Source organism: Chinchilla lanigera, unplaced genomic scaffold (genome assembly GCF_000276665.1).
Source record: "Chinchilla lanigera isolate Chin_1 unplaced genomic scaffold, ChiLan1.0 scaffold00009, whole genome shotgun sequence".
In the NCBI taxonomy this organism is placed as follows: domain Eukaryota; kingdom Metazoa; phylum Chordata; class Mammalia; order Rodentia; family Chinchillidae; genus Chinchilla; species Chinchilla lanigera.
Window position 1 is genome coordinate 26,450,497 of NW_004955410.1, and position 21,343 is coordinate 26,471,839.

At 40.6% G+C, this 21,343-nt stretch overlaps 1 long non-coding RNA gene across 1 annotated transcript; it reads left to right on the forward strand.

Moving 5' to 3' along the window:
- The first annotated feature begins 2,446 nt into the window (after positions 1–2,446).
- LOC102020777 lies at positions 2,447–20,658 on the forward strand. The gene is made up of 3 exons (XR_259868.2): positions 2,447–2,621; positions 11,321–11,954; positions 20,394–20,658. It is a non-coding gene; the product is annotated as an uncharacterized LOC102020777 (long non-coding RNA).
- The last annotated feature ends 685 nt before the right edge of the window (positions 20,659–21,343 follow it).

Consider the following 21,343-nt stretch of genomic DNA (forward strand, 5'->3'; position numbering starts at 1 on the left):
CCAGGCTGGCCTCGAACTCACAATGATCTTCCTGCCTCAGCCTCCCATGTGCTGGGATTACAGGCGTGCACCACCATGCCTGGCTTATGCTCTGCTTTTCAAGCTCCCATACATAAAGTGAGCAGCTTTGCCATGTCAGGTTCTTCTGCCATGATATTCCTGCCTTGGAATCAGCCAACCACAGACTGAACCCTCTGAAACTGTAACCCCTGGTCAAGTTCAAGGCCTTAGTAACCATTGGATAACCAAGAATTAAATTATCAAAGGAAAGCCTGCAACACAAAAGGGGCCAAGAAAAGCAAAGGGGAAAAGTATAACAACAGAAGGAATAAGTAATTGAAGAAAGAAAAGAGAACTTAGAGAAAACCCAGAGAACATGGGCTATTATGCTATGCTCCCCTCCAGGCAAAGGGCCTGCGGTTCTAGAGCCCTCTGACCAAGAAGATCCCTATTTCTCTGGGTTCTGGTGCCAATGGACTTTGAACTTGGATGATAAACATGCACAGTTCTGAGGGGGCTGAATTCGCTTACACTGTTATGTACCCTTAATCTCATGCGCATCCTTGATCTAAAGCTGAAGTCATCTTACCTAGTTTCAGATGCCATCTTTCTATTCCTTGAACCTCAAGTAGCATTTGTGGTCTATCTAACCTCACAGTGGAACCAGACTAGAGTGGATAGAGCTCAGGGCAGTAGTGAAGGGAGATCTCCAAAAGACAAATGTGTAGCAGACCTAAAGAGCAAGTAATCCTATTTGTAGTTAGAGAATAAAAGACTCCATGAAAGAGGCGCCTTGGAGGATGTGATGATCCAAGGATTTCATACTATTCTTGAGAATGTGACATGACTTAGAAAGATAGTAAAGACCATACCCTGTAAAATAAAGCATAAAAAGGAGAAAAGTAAAAATGTATTAATAATAGAGACCATTCATGGAGCACCCACTACAGACCAGAAGATAGTCTAAGCATTGTATGTTTACTAGCTGTCTAATTTTTGTAACAGTATAAACAATATAAATATTTATAGGTCCTAATAGTGAGTGGCAGTCAGGATCACACCCGAGCAATCTGGCTGTAGCACTTGAGTGCTGTGAAACACTGCCAGACACAAAAGACACAATAATTGCATACTACTGACTATGCTGTGAACAGTGTTTATTTAAACAAACAATGAAAAGTTTATTGATTTTCATCTTTTAGCATAAACTATAAACATAACCCCCAAATCATTAAGTTTTTAGAACATAGTGTTCTGGCAATGTAAAATTAAAGTGTAAGTGGCAAAGTTGAGAAATAAAAAGTAGGGCAGGGGATGTGAGGGGGAAAGTAGGATACCCACATCCTCACTTATAAAATGGGGAGTCAAGAGATACTGTCTATAATTTATCTACATGTTCATTATCTGTCTTTCCAAGACTCAAATGTCAGACCCACAAGAGCAGAGACCTTATCCAACTTGTTTGCTTCTGGATTCTCAGCTCCTACCAGGGCACAAAGCATATTTAAGGCACTCAGTCCATATTGGGGAGTCATGAATGAGTAAATGCTATCTTTGGATCTGCGATGTACCCCAAAGGCCCATGTATTAGAGGCTTGTTCTCTAGCTTGTGGCCCTATTTGGAGGTGATGAAATCTTCCTGTGGTTGGCAATTCACTCCCTGTGCCCCTTCCCATCTACCGACTGCCCTGGAACTTGCTTTTCCTTCCAAACTTAGCTTGAAATGTAGTTAAAACTCATGCACTCTACTTCCTCACTTTCCATAGGGTTCTCATCTATGCCTCCCAGTCAGTGATGCACCTGTTTTCCTTGATTTGCTCCCAGGAAAGTTGCTAGGCCACCTAGTTCTCAAATCCAAAATACACCGCTCTGAGGAACATTTGCTATCATAAGTCTCAGGTCTTTAAGGGGACCTTTTTCTTCCATTCACTGCAGCTGAGGTACTGTGTTCCCCGTGTTCCCCCACTGAGCTTTGCCATCTCCTCCTGTGGGGCCCTTGATCCTGCCCATATAGTGAGAATAGCTAATTCCATATCCCTGCTCCCTGCTTGGTTCCCACAAACATGTCCACTTAGTCATTCATATACTCGCAAATCTAAGTGTCCTCTGCCCAGTTGAGTTTTTGAAGATAGGTTTTGAGGGGATGTGGTTTACAGTTAGCACTTCTTGGAATCACTTTCTTCACAGAACCCACTGGTAGATTAGGTTTGGAAGGTCAGGTTGTATCAAGTGACTCAGACCCAGACAGCGTATTAAACCAAGGGCACGCATCAGACTCAGTAATGGCTAAGAGCTTCCTCTCCCGAGACTGGTGCCAGAATAAGGGTAAGTCTGTGGCTGGGACAGGGTAAATGATGAGTGAATTGTGATGTCACATCCATCTATGACTATCTTAGGAATTAAGAGCAAGAATTCTAGAATCAAAAACTGAAGTTCTCATCTCACCCTCACACACTAACTTGTCACCTTGGGGAAGTTACATTAACTCTGTCATTTTATTTGAGCTAACCTAATTGTGTTTCAGGCTTTTAACAAGTTTTCATTGATAATGAGGCTTACAGTTAGCATTTTAAAGCTTACATAAAATTCTCCAAGTTAGTGATTCATATATACCTTTTAAGGTAAGACTTGGGGGAAAAATAACTACTAATAAATAATATTACCCTGTTGTGAAATTTGCAGACCTTAGAACCTCTTCTAAGGAGCCAGCATATGCGTTCATAAGTCATTTTCTTTCCTTTCCTTCTTTCTTTCTTTCTTTCTTTCTTTCTTTCTTTCTTTCTTTCTTTCTTTCCTTCTTTCCATATTTCTTTCTTTCTTTCCCTTTTTTCCTTCCTTTCTTGCCCCTTTTTCCTTCTTTTCTTTCCTTTTCTTCCTCTTCCTTCCTTCCTCCCATGTATATGCATGTGAGTGGTATGTATGTGAGTGTGTGTGTGTGTGAGTGAGAAAAAAAGAGAAAGAGAGAGAGAGAGAGAAATACTAAGGAGTGAACCCAGGACATTTGCACAATCCTACTGTGATCAAAATATATGATGAATGTTAGAAATTTTTGAAAATGTATTACAGCAGAAGATGCCCTCCATTAATTCCCTTCAAAGTCCTCCCCTTTGCTTTAAACACACTCATCTAGTCTTTTCTGAAAGGACTTTCAGAAATAGTTCTGGAAGGCCAGTTTAGTGTCTCCACAAGGCATGATGAAGAACACGGTGACTGCTGCTGCCATGTGCTATCCAGTGGAGAGGCAGGCTTATGAAAACATTATGGTGCGTCATCATTAACCTTATTCAACAAATCTGGCACTGTACAACTTCCGGCTCTTCCCCAAAGTCAAAATGATCGTGAAAGGTAATCATTTTGGATCAATGCAGGACATCAAGCCAACTGTGACAGCGCAACAAAAGAGGACTTTCAGAACGGATTCAAAAAGTGGCAAAGAACAATGGAATAAGTGTGTTCAAAGCAAGGTGGAGTATTTTGAGGGATATTAATGGCAATGTGTCTTTTACTGTAATAAGCTTTTTTTAAAAAAAAGATTAAACATTCACCATATCTTGAGATGTACACTCCTAGCCTTTCTTTAATTTTCTGACAGGTCTCACTAAGTCACTGTGGAACCCAGGCTTGGCTTGAACTTGAGATCTTCCTGCCTTTTCCTCTGAGAGTCCTGGCATTCTGGGCATGTACCACCATGTCTGGCTCAGGAGTTATTTTCTTTATCTATTGAGTGAGTATATTACTGACCAGGGCTGCTCTACAGACAACCCTACAAATGTCAAAAATGTTAATAACAACAACAGTAATAAAAAGCAGGCACTTCTTTTATGCTTATTATGTCTCAGGCATTGTCCTGAGTGCTTTATCACACTTCAACTAAAAGGAAGTGCTATTAGCTTCCCCGCTTAACAATGAAACAGACCTAGGAATGTAAATTTTCCAAAGCCACATGGTGAGCAAATGGTATATTTGGCATGTCAACCCAGCAGTTTGATTCTGGAATCTCTGCTCTTAACTCTTAAACGAGCCCTCTCTCTGCCCTTCTGTAAGTCACTTCACAACTGACGGTACATTTTCTCAAGGGCTGGAGCACAGAGCCAAGGGTTGGAGCCACAGGTTTCACTCTTAATCTGGAACAGTCTTTCTGAAAAACAGAAATTGATAAAATTAGTTAAAAGCTAAAGCCTGAGTTAGTGGTCATGAGGAAGATCTCACGTATCCATCTCTATCTCTGATAGGTATAGATAGATACAGATATATACATATACACTGTGTTCTATATATGCTATAAATCCATCACCACACCTAGAATGATATATATTTAATACGTAGCCAACCATACACTGGGATAATATATGTGTGTGTTGTTCCAAGATCAGTTAATGTACTAAAAATTAGAGCACTGGATAAGCTGATATAACAGTGAAAGCTCAAAATGCCATCTCTTAAGAGAAAACTTCCTTCCCCCATGAAGATTCAGATCTGGCAAGGAATGCTGTACGTGGCTCAGCTCTGCTTTGCCTGCCCAATATGCGGCTTCTAATGCTGAACTGAAGCGGCTGTGACTCCCAATTTCATCCCTTCCCAGGCAGTGGGAATGAGGAAAAGAATTGGGAGTGGATAGCCAGTTCTCATAAGGGCAAGACTCAGTGGTGTTGGACTTCACGTCTACCCACAAGCTACTGGAGCAAATAGTCACATGGTTGCAGCTACTGGCAGGGGAGACTAGGAAATGGAAATCTTTAGCTGGATGGAGGCCACATCGCAAACTAGAAAGACATTAGGAAACATTTAGGAATCCACTATAGTACTTTTTCTTTCTCTGTATCCTGATAATAACATCAAGATTCATTTCTCCTACTTAATTAAATGATAAATTAAGATTAGGGAAGAAAGTTGATTATAATGTAGTTCAGACAAATGAAAACAGCACAGGAAATAATGTGGTTTAAAGGTTTTCTCTTTTTTGGAGGACTTTTAAGTGGAGGTTGTCTTTTCATCTGTGCAGTTCAGTGTTTTTTGTCTACCCCGGGTTGTGTTCATTTCTCCCCCCAGAATTCTTGGCCCTTCTCTCCCCAGAAACAGCAGATAGCTCCACGAGAAAACTTCAGAACTTCACACAAAGTTTTGATTAGCTTGGAAAGAAGTATTCATTCCCTTTCTTTTTTTTCACAGCAGATCTCTTTTTTCCCCATTCTGCTTATTTCTTATTGGATGTTTCTTCATTCCCTAATTTAATTTTGTTCCCATCTTTAGGAATGCCTGTTCTTTTCTCTACATTACCTCTATTTTCATGGGTTCAATTGTGCAATCATTTGGAGTCTTTTTTTTTTTTTTTTAATTTTCTCATTTCCTCATCCATTCCTTCTGCTCACTAATTCTTTCATTATCCATTTCCCCAGAGCATTGTTGCTGTGATAAATTTTAATATTCTTTTCCATTTCCTTTTTTTCTTGCCCATAAAATGAACATCTCTAATTTACTGTGCAATCTTTTCTCTCATTCACTACTTCATTCCCCACTTCATTTGTTAGACTTTCTCGTGTCTTGCCCATTGTTCATTTCATTTCACCCATTACCTTACTAATTCTGTACCTTTCTCCCATTTTCTAATTCTTGCTATTAATCTTCTTATACTTTTTGTTGTTTTCTCATTTTATGCTTTCTTGCCTCATAATTTTGAGCCTAAATTCCTTCTACAGCTATACTTTGCATTTCCATTCTCTTAGTTTTAAATTTATTCCATCTGGAAAACAACTGTAAAGCAACGTCCTAAGTTACTATTTTAAAAAGTTGAGTAAAAATTTGTCTAAAGAGATATTGTATTTCAAGATAGATACCTTAAAAGCTAAAGTTAAGCTTTCATTCCCGAACACCACTCAAAATATTTGGACATTTTCATATGAAAACATCTCCAGACATCTTTACAGAACATATTCAATATCAGTTTCCAATGTTTATGACCCATCCTTATTTTGCTAATCCATTACATATCACTATATATCCTTTAAATTGCTATTGAATAGCTCTAAAAATTCATGACTATCCTCAAATGTAGACAGTGGACTATCCTAAAAGAGTATCTAAATGATGCACATGAAGAAAATTCCAAAAAAGACAACCAGAAATTATTCAAACACTGGACATATGATTGGAATAAACCTTCAGGATTCTAAGATGATTGATCTAAGGAAATCAGTGCTGTTTGCTAAAGCAACAAAACAGGTGCTTAATAAATGTTCCTTTCTGCCTTTCTTTTTAATGCTTATTACAAAATCAATCAGTCTCACAGCTTTTATTCAAAATTTACAAGTGATTTTTCCTCCCTTCTTATTGCTTTTAGGGTTTTCAGTGCAAATTAATTGATGGTATTTTCTAATTTATGAGGGGATGGGAGAAATCTGTGAATTTAAAAACACATGAGAAAATTCAGATAGTAATTGAGGAAAGAAGACAATGAAAAAAATCAACTACTTTGTCTTGCTTTCTATTAATTCTATAGCTACTAGGAGCCAGATTTTTACTTTTTGTTGAGCATTTATTTTTTACCTAATAACCCAGTGGTTTTCTAGTCTGTACCTTCAGCTAAAATGTGCTTCCTGAACTCTGAACCTATAAAAGTGGATCCTAATAGTATCTAATAATGTGCCCCAAGATATTCACAGAACCTCAAATACATAAAATATTACCATAGGGTTCCACTTTCCCCTACTACAATAAGACAGCAACACAACAAGGTGAAATTCGTACAGGTTCCAGGAAGTAGACTACCCTCAGCTACTGGTACAGTGGCCCATCTCATATACTGGCCCCTTCAGAGGAAATTCAAAACTCTTTCTCAGTCAGTCATGAAGAACTGAAATCCACTGTAGCTTTTTCCTGGCAAATGTGCCATGGAACTAAATTCTGAGCTTTTATGTGGGGAAAGGGGAGGAGGTAATTCTAGGGCCAAAGACTTTAGGAGAATTAAACAATTTTCTTTTCTGGAGGATTTTTTCAGAAGTCCTCCAAAACTGTGCAGTGCACATTACAACTTCCGAGAGAGAGATAGGATGGAGCTTCAGCTTCAAATGTGCCATGGGATGTGCCTGGCCAGATGTGCTACATACACTTCAACGGGGCCAGAGTTTAATGGCACCTTCCTGCACTCCTGAGCTTCATGCCCTATATGGAACTGTTTTGGTTGCTGTCATCACCATTTAGCCAATTATGTAAGCTAGAAACCTCGGTTGACTATGATAACCCTTCTTCCTCACCCCTGCTTGCCCTTATAGTGGCAAATCATGTCCTAAAGATGTTGCAGATCTATCTATTTTCCCTGTTCCCACTGTTGCTGCCTTATGTTCTATCTTAGCTTGAGTTTTCTCCAAAGTAGATTCTGAATCACAGACTTGGGAGCAAATCATGTGTCTTGTTTTGCCTCACTCTATTTTACTTTGGAGATGAGAAAGTGAGACAATGAAGGAAGGAAAAATAGTAACAGGTGCACTACTGAACAGGTTACCACTGGGGCCCCTCTGGGAAACTGTGTAGAACACCCCCTAAGAGGAGAAGAAGCCGGGCCACTTCTCCTAAGGCCCACATTGGAAAAAGGTCATTCTTGGCACTGACTCGCCAACGCTTCCATCCTGTGCTGAGGGTCACCGCTGGTCCTGGCAGCGTTGCCACATCTCTAGGCCACACCCACCTGCCTGTGGTCCTCCCTCCCTCCCATCTCCTTGCCTACCCTTACCTGGTAATCTACACTCACATTCCTACAAGGAAAAAAGAAAAAACAAACTGGCAGAATATGCACCCAACTGTTAACAGGAGCTATTTAGAAGGATGGTAGGTAGGGGGATGGTAGGAGGCAAGTGGAAATTTCAGAGGATCTTAATTTTTTACATTGTACATTTGATCTTTCTATTATGAATGTATATTACCTATATATTTTTTGCATCTCCCTTTCTGTTTGCAATGTCTTTTACGTGTCTCCTCTTTTGTCTAATTCCACATCTGTTTACCCATTCTAAATCTCTTACGTGTTTTATTTTCTGCCTTTCCCCTACTCCATATGCTGTTTGTTTTATTTCTATTGTGTCATTCTTATTCGCTACCTTGTCTTAGTTTTCTATCCATTGTGCAGCTTTGTCTCCAGACTCCTGGCTTATTCTTATCTCTCTGAAATCAATCTTCCTTCCTATTGTTCCGACTCGGTGCATCTCCCTCTAGTCTCATGCAGAGTTTGAAAACAGGGAGGGCAACTTCTGAGGCAGCCTACACTGTTAGGCCACCCTCTAGTAGTCAAACCTGATTTTCTCTCTCCTGCCAAATCTACACCTAAAGCAGCCCTGGGAAAACACAGAGCTAGTTATGAGCAAGAGGCCCAAGGACAGCTGTTGATCCTGAAAACGCTTCTAATTTGTCTCTGTCTCATTAGCTTAATGCTGATGCTGGCGGCCCTCAGCTGCTGACCAAGCTCGGTGACTTTCTTTTCAACTTGGCCTGCAGCTTATCAGGTCCAAAGATGAAGCTGACAGCTCTGGGCACCTTCCCTTTATGACCCTGGCCCTTTGTATCCACTCCCCAAGGACTTCCATTCATCTCTGGGGCTGTGGTAATTAAAAGCTGGAGGGGAGACTATCCTCACTGGCTGTGTCCTCCTGTGCTGAATTGTCACAACGCGCAAAATCACACACAAAAATGCTTACCATGCAGGAGCCACCTTGTGAGTGGACAGCTTGCTTCAGTGCCCAAGCTGGGTGAATTACCAACCTGACATGTGCTGTTGTGAAGGAGAGAAGCTACAGGCTGCGCTGTCATAAATTGCTTTCAGAATTGACCCCAAAAGGCAATCTGTAACTAAGGAAGATACAAAGCTTGAAGAAATATTTTCTTTTCAGTAAATAATTTAAGTTGCCATACTTGAAAAACAGGGGTTTAGGTTTGGAATTGATCAAGTTAAGAATCTCTTCAGACAGTGTGCAGCAGGTAAATCTGCAAGACGTATAACAGTGCTATCTCCTGGTCTGAATCTCAGTTTCGTGGTATTTTACTGTGCAACATGAACTTGAACCTCATTTGTATTTGCTGTGTTTAATGATCTCAGTGTCCCCAGACAGCGAATAGTGGTGTTCCAGGAGAATTTACCAAGTTCAGAGATACATGGGTGGTTTTTCCTGCACTCTGTATGTCTAGTTCTCCAGCTTCAAAGTCTGATCTGTGCCTCTCTGGGTTTCATGGAGAAAGCTCGTTCTGGGTGGAAGGTGATGAGGGTAGCCCATTCCTGTTCATACCTAATTAAGATGAAACAAGCCTTTTGCCTCACATTCCCTCCTGCTGCTCTAGAGCCTTTAGCAGTCACTTTCAAAACCAGAGCCTGCCTTCTTCCCTCCTGGCTGCTCAGTTTCCTCTTGCTGCCCCTTGGGGTGCCTACACGAGAACCGACTCTCCAGCTCATTCATTCAAACAAATTCATCATTAGATCCCACTGCGTGTACCCAACCGGGCTGCTGGGCCTGTAGACAGATGTGCAAGGTTTCCTGTCTTTCAGAAACTCACAGGCAGAAGAGACAGACCTGAGAAACGTGGTAGTAGAAGAGAGAGAGGAGAGGAGAGAGCCGATGTATGGGAGCTCAGAGCACAGTGTAATGAATGGGGCAGGGTAGCCCAAGGGTGCAAGAGTCCAGGTGAGCTCTTGGAGCCCTCCCCTCCCCTAGCAAGTTGTCTGCTTAGTGACCCAGCAGCATGAATCTGCCCTGCTCACCAGGACATCCGCTGGCCGGGTGGGCACCAGGCATCCCACTAATAGGCAGGAAGTTTCCATGCTTATGGGGAATAAGTCAATGTTGGGGTGACTTCTATGGGCTTTAAAAGACCAAAACGTCTGAGTTCAGTAGATGGAGAAAGGGAGTAGGTTTATTATTTTCCTTCATTTATTAATATCTTTGGGAATACAGTCACATTATTTTTAAAAACCCAAAATAATAGCCAGGTATTATGGTGCATCCTTGTAATTCTAGCACTCTAGGAGGCTGAGGCAGGAGGATCCCAAGCTCAGCTTGGCCTGGGCAACTTAGTGACTCAGGGTGACCCTAACTATAAATACATACATACATACATATGTACATACATATATATATACATAGATACTGGGGATGTAGCTTAGTGTAAAGGCCCTGGGTTCAAACCCCAATACTGCCTCAAAACATCAAAATAATGAAGTAAGAAGTCTCACTTCTTACCTTATGTACCTGTCCTGCTCCCCTACCCCACCATATTGCACTCTCGCCTCCTGTGAATTATCAATTTATTACTTTTGGGTATATTATACTAGTATATCCTTATGTAAATATATATATATATATATATTCTTAGTTTTACTCCTTTTCTTACAAATGGTGGTAAACTGTTCTTTCTTTTTTTAAATTCAACAACACATCTTGGAGCTCTTTCTCTACCAGTGCACTGAGAATGACCTCATTCCCTTTTACACCTGAATATTACACCATGGAATCCATATACCTTACTTGAACGATCACTTAAGCACCTGTGTTTGAATAGACCTTTCCTCCTCCTCCTTCTCTGCATTAAAACGTGACCTCAGATCACTGATTTTCTTTTTCATGTGCCTAATTTGATAAATGATCATGCCAGTGCCTTCAAATGATAGAAATGTGTTTGCACATATACTTTGTAAAACTGACTTTTAGGGCTATTTCAGAAGAGTCAACTCCCAAAGAAAGTAAGCAGCAAAGCATATTGGTTCAGGAAAAATGTCTCCAAGCCATTCATACTTTTAAAATGGTCCCTCTGCATGCAGAAGATATGGCAGGGGCTCAGCTCACTTTGGTCTTGAGCCCGTGGTGACTGTTGCAGATGGAGCGATTTGGGACAGGTCCCTTAAATGCTTTTGAAGTGATCAGGCTGTCTGTGTACAGGTGCAGCCCTTGCTGGTGTGAGGGGATTGCTGGGGGCCTTCTGGTCCATTCTACCCTAGGTGTTCCAGAGTGTATGTAATAAGAACTGTACCAGGGCAGCTTTAACCTTGTTTTCTCCCTTAATAAAAAACGTTCCCAATATTAAATCACATGATTTTATAGGTAATCCTATATTCAATTTTCCCTAAGTAAATTCCTTTGAGCCAAACTGCTAGCATGCGACATGTAAGATGTGAAACCTGAGCATAAAGCTCACATTTTTATGTTAGTAATTATTGCTGACTTGTTTCTTGCCTTTAGTATTCCAGACAGCTCCACTCTTTGTGTGACTGCTATTTTTCCTCATCTTTTGCCTAGGGTTTTTCCTTTCCATGCTTCTGATTTTCTTTTCTTTTCTCCCCGCATAGTTAAGAAGCTCGAGTACGTAATCCTTCCTGCAGAAGGACGTGGGCTGTGTTTGTGAAAAGACCAGGTTGTGCTGGCTGCTGTTTGTTTTGTTTGTCTTGACAATGTGGATTGTTACCAAACCTATTGATCTGCAGCTTTTGGATCAATAAGACATGGTGGAAATGAGCACCTTGGCCGTGTTGTCTTGTGGCTCACTCACCCCTTCAGAAGTGGATGGAAAGTAGATGAGGTTTGGGGGAAGAGGACGCTTGGAGGACTGCAAGTGATGAACATCCCTGTAATGAATGCCCCAGCCCCAAATCAAGGTGGGTTTCTTGTGCATTTATTCTCCCTGAAGAAGGACTGAAGTGGCGGAAAAAAACAATTGTGATTTCAAAATGCTGATGCTGGCCATCCTAAGCAAGGCCTTTGTTGCTGCTGATTGCCAACTGGGTATAGAAAATGAAGCTCAGGGGAGAGGACGGAAACAACAAAGGAAAGGTCACAGTGCTCTGCATAGAGAAAGAGAAAAAGATGCTAGATCACCCTGGGGAGCCTGAGCATCATGGCAAGAGGCTGGAAGAGAGAGGAGAAATCGAAGGACAGAAAGGACTCCTGGGAGCAGGACTATTGGAGAAAGCCTATTGTTGGATGGTAAGTTGTTGTCTCAGTGTGATTGCCCCTGCCCCAAACTTTAATAGCATGGCTACAAACACAGCCTGGTGTTACTGGTGCTACAGGGAAGGATGGCAAACTGGGTGGTATGTGACATGAGGTGTGCCATGGAAACCCATACCTTAGGCTGAGGTTGCAGTGGAGAAGACTGTAAAAGAGATATAGAAAACCAGGCATAGTAGAGCACACCTCTAATCCCAGCACTCAGGAGGCTGAGGCAGGAGGATTGCCATGAATTCCAGCCATTCTGGGGTATGTAGGGAATTCAAGGCCAACCTGGACTACAGAGCAAGACTTTATCTCAAAACACTAAACAAACAAACAAAAAAAGAATTACAGGAGCTCTCAGAGAAGTCCCAGAAGTGTCTGTAGCATTTGTTACTTTATATAGGCTGATGGCTCAATCCATTTTAATTCAACATTATAAAAAGGAATGCAACCTCCTAATTTTGGAAGCGTGAAGCCCAGGCTGCTAGCATTTTAGAAATCAGTATTACTAAGACTATTTTATACAAATATTTTAAGAAAAAGAAAATGAAATGTCTTTGGTTGAAATAATAAGAGTTTTTTTCTTAGTATAGGTCTATGAGAAAATGGATCAGTGCTACAATCTCTGGAGGTTAGGAAATATATTTAGTTAGTCACCAGGAAGCTGAGTCCTGATGCTGGAGGAACTGCCCCTCACTCCTGGGTCCTTAGTGTCTTTGATGAAAAAGTTCAGTTGAGACATATAGGCAGCAGTGTAGACGCATAGATCATTTATTGTAAAGTAGATAGGGTTTTAGGCCTTCAAGCAAGAAGGTAGGGCATGCCCCATCTGCCTGAAGTGCAAGTTTGGATATCTTTTTATGGACACGTTACTCTTGGGGTGCAGGGATCTATTGTGATCATGATGCTTATCCACATTTTTCTTAGAAGTTACTCTGGAATTGCAAAATATCTTCCTTGCTCTTTTCAGATAGTCAGTGTTCCCTCAGGGCCTGGATCATGTAAGAATCTTAGAAAAGAAAAAGTTCTAATCTAAATTAGTTCTCAGCCCAAGGCAGGAGAGTCTCTACAGAATGTTTCCCTTTCTGATATCCTGTGCCATAGGCTATGGCAACCAGGGATGCTATGTGGCATGTTCGAAATGAATGTGCACAAGGTATAAATTTCAAATGTCATTGGGCTCTGTGGGATCTTTTGGGTCTGAAACCAAAGAAATGATTATAAATGTACAGTCCCTGAGGTTTTTTTTTCTTCATTTAGCTGTCACTGGCAAAGCATGCCATTTTTAACCTCCCTCTGTCCCTCAGGCCCTCTAATGTCTATCTGCCTAACATACTTGATGGTTGATCTTGATTGTCAACTTGACTAGATTAAGGGATGCCTAAGAGATTAGTAAAACACACTAAAGTGTTTTACTATGTCTATGGGCATGTCTATGGGGGTGTTTCCACAGATGAATGATACGGAGGCCAGCAAACTGGGGGGAAAGATCCACTCTGATTGTGGATGAAGCAAAAAGAGAAAAAAGATGAAGTCAGTGTGTGCTTAATGGGGCATAACATTGGGTTACAACAATTCATCCCATACTTTTCTATGGTAAATTTATATATTAGCATAATAGTAGCCAGCTGTGCATCTCAGTAGCTGCACCTGGGGGATAAAGGAAGGAGTTTTTGTGTTAACCCACTTAGTAGAATAAAAAGAAAAGGTGTGTGGCAAGGGGTGTGCATAAGCAAAGTGTCAAACCGGGATTTCTACCCATTTAATACTCAGTCTAACAGGTTTTACATATATTTACCTGAGCACCACTGAGGGTAAAATACACCCCTACCACTCTTCTGTTCCGTGAATGTGTATTTTACCATACTGGAATGTGCGTGTGACTCATAGTAGCTGGGCCTGGGGAAAGTAAAACCCCATCTGTGCATTCACCCACTTGGCAGACACATGGCAAGTTGTGTGCTGGAACTCCAAAGCAACAACAGGTGAGCTTTACCTATGAATGCTCATTGCTAAATTTCTGTGCATTTAGCACTGGATTTTTTTTTTTTTTTTAATTCTAAAGAGTTAGCATTGGTTTTTTTAAAAAAGTTTTCTTTTGATTTTTCTGGTAGAAGTAGTCCAGTTCAGTACAATGGCATGTGGAAAACCAGATTTGCAAGTTTTAGAGGTGGACAATGAATCATCAGATTATTCATGAATGGATGATGAAGATGATAATGACTTTGACATTGACCATACGAGCCAAAGTTCCTGTGACTATGAAATGGAACAAGACTCGACAGATACAGACACAGGGAATGCAGACCTTCTTGATTCAAACTACAAAACAGCAACATGAGTGTATATTTGACTCATAGAAATGGTACAAAATGGTCACGCAACCAAATGCAACAATCCAATGCTAGAATGAGGTCCAAAAATATGGTGAGGATCTTGTAGGGGTGAAACCTAGACAGAATGCCAACACTTCTATTCAGTGTTGGAATTTGTTTGTAACAGATGAAACGCTACACGATGTTGTGAAATATATAAATGCTGAAATAAAAGTAAAATGTTCTGTACATATCAGTAACCCTACTAAAAAATATATTTATTATGACTAGCTGAACTGAAAGCATTCATAGGTCTGCTGTACTAAGCAGGACTTTCTCATGGTAATCACAGGATTGTAAAAGACTTATGGAAAATCAATGGGTGTGGGCTTGAGGTTTACAGAATAATAATGATACTGAGGAGATTTGGCTTTCTTCAGAATTGCCAGAGGTTGTATGACAAAACCACCTGGCAACAAAGAAAAAGAACTGATAATCTGGTTGCTACTCACTTGTTGTTTGGGACATTTGTGGGTAAGTGTCAAACAATTTACACACCATCTGAATACATGACTATTGATGAACATCATGCAGCTTTCATGGTCACTGTAACTTCAGGCAGTATATGCCCCCCAAAACAAAACAAAAAAATTCAAAATATGGCATAAAATGTATGCCCTTGTAGATGCAAAGACTTATTATGTTTTCAATGTATGCTAGAACTCAGCCATCATGTCCTCATTCAGATAGAAATAAACCACATGATGTTATGAACAGACTTATTTCTCCCATCTCCCAAACTAATCAGAATTTGACACTGGACAATTGTTTTACCAGTTTCCAATTGATGTAATATTTGCTAGAAGAGCTCAAGTTGACCATTGTAGGAACTATGCACAGGAACAAGCAGAAATTCCTAATGAAATGTTGCAATTTCAAAGCAGAATTATATACTACAATCTTTGGATTTCAGAAAGATATAACATTGGTCTCATACATGGCAAAGAAAATCAAACCGGTACTACTGTCAGCATCACACCGTGATGGAAATATTGATAAGGAAACTGTGACAAAGTGGAAGCCTGAGATGTTTTCTACAACAAAATCAAAGGTGGAATAGATATTATGAGTTATGCAGCAACTATAATGTCATTCAAAACACACAGCATTGACCAACCGTTGTGTTTCACTCAATCTTAAATTGTGTAACATAAGTAGTTTGATAGTTTACAAAGAAAATAATGTGCAAAATATCATGGAGAAATTTTCTTAAAGAATTTGGACTGGAACTCATAAGAGATCATTTACAGCAGAGGAAAAACAAAATGTTTGCTGCCCAGGGAACTACAAAACAATTGTGGAGCGCATGGTGAGCTGACAGGTGAGCAGGTAGGAGCAGCATCGCAAAGATCTACCATGATAACAGGAAAACCAGAAAGATATCAACTATGCCTTACAAAAAGCGACAGGAAAACAAAACATACATGTTATCAGTGTAAGCAATACTTGTGCATACAGCATGCAGTTATTATGTGTGAAGACTGCCTTGGGTGTGTCAGATGAATCAAAGCTTATTTCGGGGATAGACTTTTGTTTGTGTTTACATTGTAGTGCACATAGGTATTCATTTCTAGTGTTATCTTTTAGGTTTTGCAAGCAACTAAACAGCTGATGTGAAAATGTTGATGTTTATTCTAAGCACTCATTTCATATTTGATATTTTATTTTATTAATATTTTACTTTCCTGCTAAGTGCATGCTAACAATATAGTAGCAATCTCCTACAAAATTGGAAAATAAGAGAGGTGACAAGAATGGCCTGCCACACAGGAAAGGAAAGTAAGCACATTTGCTGTCGGTGTAAGTGAGACATGTGCAGGGAGCATGCAGTTGTCTTAAGTGAAGACTGCCCTGGGTGTGACAATTTTTTTTGGTGCTGGGAATTGAATTCAGGATCTTGTGCTTGTCAGGCAGGTGCTTGTGCCATTGAGCTGTATCCCCGGCCCGGGTGTAACAACTGAAGCAAGGATTACTTTTGTTGTAGAGTTCTATCGGTACTTTCATTGTAGTTCACATAGGAATTTATTTCTGATGTTATGTTTTATGTTTTGCAAGCCAGAACACAGCTGATGTTAAAATGTTGATTTTTATTCTAAGTGTGTAAAACATATTAAGAATTTAATACCTTATTTTATTGATATTTTATGTTCCTGTTAAATACATGACATATTATAAGAAAGAATCTCCTGACAAAACAGCACAATCAGCAAGATGTCAAGTATGTCCTACAAAAAGGTCAGGAAAGCAAAACACATCTACTGTCAGTGTAAGCGAGATATGTGTATGGAACGTGGTGTTGTCATGTGTGAAGACTGCCTCAGGTGTGGTAATTGAAGTAAAGATTATTTTTTGTAGATTTCTATTGGTATTTTCATCGTAATTCATATAGGACTTTATTTCTGTGGTTACTTTTTAGACTTTGTGTACTCAAAAAAGTCAATGTTGAAAATTTTGATGCTTTTTTATAAATAATGAATATTAAAAATTCAATACTTTACTTTTGCATATTTTTCCTGTTAAGTACTAATGGTTTAATACAATAAAACTCGTAAATTAAAATTAATAATTCATCAATAGAAACATCCTAAAGAATAAATGTAGGTATTTGTTTTTTGTTTGTTTTTTGCTTTTTTCCAGTACTGGGAATCGAACTCATGACCTTGCACTTGCCAGGCAGGCACTGTGCCGCTGAGCTAAATCCCCAGCCCCTAAATGTGGGTATTATACACACACAACAATGCACCGTTATGACAAAATTGGTGTTATGCCTCACAGGCATGCACAAGTGAGTCTCTTGGGGCTACCAGCCCTCCTGGCATCAGTCTCCAGCTTCTCCCACTTTTTAGTGAGGACTTAACACCAGCAACTCTCTTCAGGGAGCTTTCAGGCTTTAGCCTTGGGCTGACCTGGCATCCTTATTCTCCAGCTTCCAAACTCTTGGACTAAGCAGCTATTGGATCTCCAGCTCTGACATGCAGACTGGATTGTAGACTATCCAGCTTCTGATCCTGTGAGCCTATCTAATAAATACCCTTGGTTAATTGTGTATGTGCATATTGCTCAAACACACACAGGTGTGTGTGTGTGTATGTGTATTCTATTGGTTCTCTTCTTCCAGAGAACTCCAACCAACGCTCTATATATGATAAACTTCATATATAAACTTCTGTTGCCTTTTAGTGTTCCTGTTTAGTTCATCCAGTGAGTATATCCAGGAGTACATGTACCTTGGAGGTAGAGGGTAGCGGGGAAAGTGTACATACTGCCAAGGTCCCACTGTGGCTATCCTGCTTTCTGCCTTTGGAGAGACACCACATATCCCTCTGATCTTTGTTCACTGTTCCATGTGGTCAGGCAGCTGTTCCTCATGTCTAACCACAATGCTTTTGGAGGTGCAACTCTCCTTGGGCACCTCCTACATCCTCACAAGCTCTCAGGAAATGGGTGCTGCTTCTGGGCCACTCTCAGTGGCAGGAAACCCCATAGATCTGTCAAAGCTCTTTTACCACCCCTGGGCCACTCTTTGGAGCATACCAGCCATGCCATCCCATCCAGTGATGCTGAAGCACAGTGAGCTCAGACCCAGTTCTTAGAGAAGATGCACCTGGGAACAAGGCTGCTGATCTTACCTGTCATCAGCTCCCTCAACCTGTCTGGTGCTTTATTTCCCCACCTCTGTAGGAAGAAGAGCAGAACTCTGAGCCTCTTCTCTTGGGGATCCCATACTGTTAAGCGTTTTTCTCTTCCCAGCTGTTGTCTAGGCTGCCTTCCATGAAGCCAATGTTATGTCATCAGATATTCTCCCACATTTACTGGAACCAAACTTCTAGAACTCAAAGAGCTGCTGTTGCACTTTGCCTCTTCCCCAAGGGAAAGGCCAAAGTGACAGTGTCCATTTCCACAGTCAGAGTTTATCACTGCGAGTGAACCGAGAATCATCAGGGTATTTCTCAGAAAAACTCCATTCAGTGTTAAAAGGTCAGCGTGCCTGGGACACCCCTAGCCAAAGAAGGTTTGTATAGTAACAGGATGTATAGAATGTTTTTGCCATTCTCTTTTAGTGAAAATAAGGATCTAAAAAATATTGGACTAGAATGAATCTGGTTCCCTCTAACTACTCCTTTTCTTAAGCCTTTTGTGAGTATGTAAGTGCCTCCCGCCGACTATTTTAAAGACTTTTATTCAAATCAGAGCTCCTAAACCTGAGGTTCATGACTGGGAAATTATATGCAAAAATGTGTAGTTTTCTTTTCTGAGGTAAGCATCTATTTTTTAATGTGATCCTCCAAAAGAGTTGTGATCCACATAAGGTTAAGAACTATTGTTCTACTCTAAACCAAGGTCACAAATCTATTTCTTTTTGACTTTGTGTTTCCCCTTGATTATGCTTTGAAGCACAGAAAATAATTAAAGATTGGTTCAAATGAAAACAGTCTTCCTGTGCACTGAATAAAAACCTTAAAATATGCAAATTTTATTCCTGAAATCCCTTCCCACAGGTTCAGCTTAACGATGGCACCTTACAGTCTTGAAGAAAAGCTAGATGTGACATCTGTCACCTCTTGGTCACAGGGGCTAGGCACATGTCTGCTTCTCTCACTGTTGCAGCTGCTTGCTTCCTGAGACTGTATATCTCATCTCCAGTTACAATATTGGTAGCAGCTGGACTTCCTGACCAAATCTCCAGAAACTTCCTTTACCAGGGGCCTTTACACAGGATGAAGCCCTTTGCATGCATTGTATCATTTGTCCCCTGCCATAATTCCATGGGCAGGTATTCCTTGCCCCATTTTGCAGAGGAGAATTGAAGCTTAGAGAGGGCAGAGACTAGACCATGGTCTCCTAGAGCACTGGCCCAGGAATGCTTCCCACAATTCTTTGAAAAATTGTTTTAACGAAAGTGTACAAGACACCCATCTTTGCTTTGTGTTCAGTTATGGGTTGAATTATGTCCCTCCAAATACATTCGTATGTTGAATGTGACCCCATCTGGAAATAGAGTTATTGGAGATAAATCTATTTAAGATGAGGCCATACTGGAATGGGATGGGCACCAAATCCAGTATGACTAGAATCTTTATAAAAAGAGGAAAATTTGACACAGACACATGCAGAAGGAGAATGTCCTGTGGAGGTACAAGCTAAGGTGATGCTTCAATAAGGCAGGGGATGCTAAAGACTGCCAGAAAGCCACCACAAGCCCAGGGAGAGACACCGAGCTGATTCTAAACTCCTCTGAAGGAACTAACCCTTCTAACACCTTCATCTTTCATGGCAGAACTTTGACACAATTTATGTTGCTTTAGCCTCCCAGGATATGGTACTTTCTTATGGCATTGCTAGCACACTAAAACATGTCCTACTTCACAATTTTTTTTAATTATAAAAATAAATGAATTCTTGTGTGGTGTAAGATATTAAAACAAGACAAACATGTGGAATAAAATGTGAAACATTCCATTCACCATCCCAATACTCAAACTAAGCACAGTTGGGGTCGCTATAGAACGTTCCCTATGTATATTTATTTGTAGAGGTGTCCTTATGTATTTTGAATTCAGTTTTTCTGGCTGAGTTATCACTGCATGTTATTATTCTCTCAGATACCTCAGATAATGTTTATTCTTTTACTGGATGGTAGTTCAAATTGCTGTCTCTCTTTGCCAACCTATTGAAGGTGAGTTGTGTGTACAAGTGTATGTATGAGTGTGTATGTTTTAATACCTAGTCCCAGGAAGAAAGAAAAATTCAAACAAAGGGACTTCCTTGAGGCAAAACGTGTACATTGGAAAAGCTATAAAAGATTGCAAAAGTGGACATACTTTCCTGCATTTATCCCATAGCCAGGCACTGGGTGAAAAGTATGAAAAGAAAGTTGAAGATGTTTCACACTTCACTCAGAAGGTAACCCATGCTCCCCCATAAAAGCAAGTGGAAATTGTTTACCTGTAAAGCTCCAAGATCCTCCTGCTAGAAACTCATCTTTTCCCACTGCCTGGCAAGGTGCTGCTCTCTCCTTTTATCAACTCTGAAATTTTTGTTTTTTAAAAACAAGGCAAAACAAAAAAGACAACATCATCTCCAGATGGCAACTGCTGCATAACACGTACGGTGCCCGGGAGGAAAGAGCAAGCCTTGGACTCTTCTGGTCTTCTCCAACAGATATACAGACTGAAGTTCCAGAACGCTCAATCTGAAACCCGCAGGGAAGCTCGGGGCTGAGAGGTGAGGTCACGAGGCATGTCCTCGAGCTCTGAGTGGCTGGTCTCTCAGCCTGGTGTCCTTTTTGCTTCATTCACCACAGTCCTTCATACACTGCATTCCCTGAGTGCCAAACAAATGAGATGTCGCCATGTAATGGCTAAGGCTGGAAAGATTTTGCTGAGTGCACTGCAAGTGGAAAATAAAAGTAGAAGAGAAATGGAGTCATGGATTTGGAATGGAGGAGAATCCTGCAGGTGAAAACCTGAATAAAGGAACACACGGAGAAGTTGTGGGGATCAACAGATAGGAGAGGGGGATGACCAGGAGGAATATAGACACAAAAGTTATTGGCCTCCTATGGTAGGCAGGTTCCAAGGCTGGTCCCTGTGGTGCGTAATCTTATATATCAATTTGGCTGGGCCACAGTAACCAGATATTTGGTTACACGTGATTCTGGATGTTTTCATGAGGGTGCTTTGTGTGTGTGAAGTTAACATTTACATTGGTGGACTCTGAGTAAAAAAATTTACCCTTCATAATGTGAGTGGGCCGCATCCAATCAGCCAAAGGCCTTAATAGAAAAACACTGACTCCCCAAGCAAGGAGAGTACCTTGGAACAGATTGTCTATGGACCCGAACTGATCATCCTGTAGATTCTGGATTTTGTCACCCTCCACGATTGGTATGGGCCAATTCCTTATAATTTCTCAATCTCTTTCCTTCTGCCCCCACCCTTTCTGTCCCTTTCTCCTTCCCTCCCTTCTATTACTTTAGTTTCTCTGAATAAAAAGAAACTTATA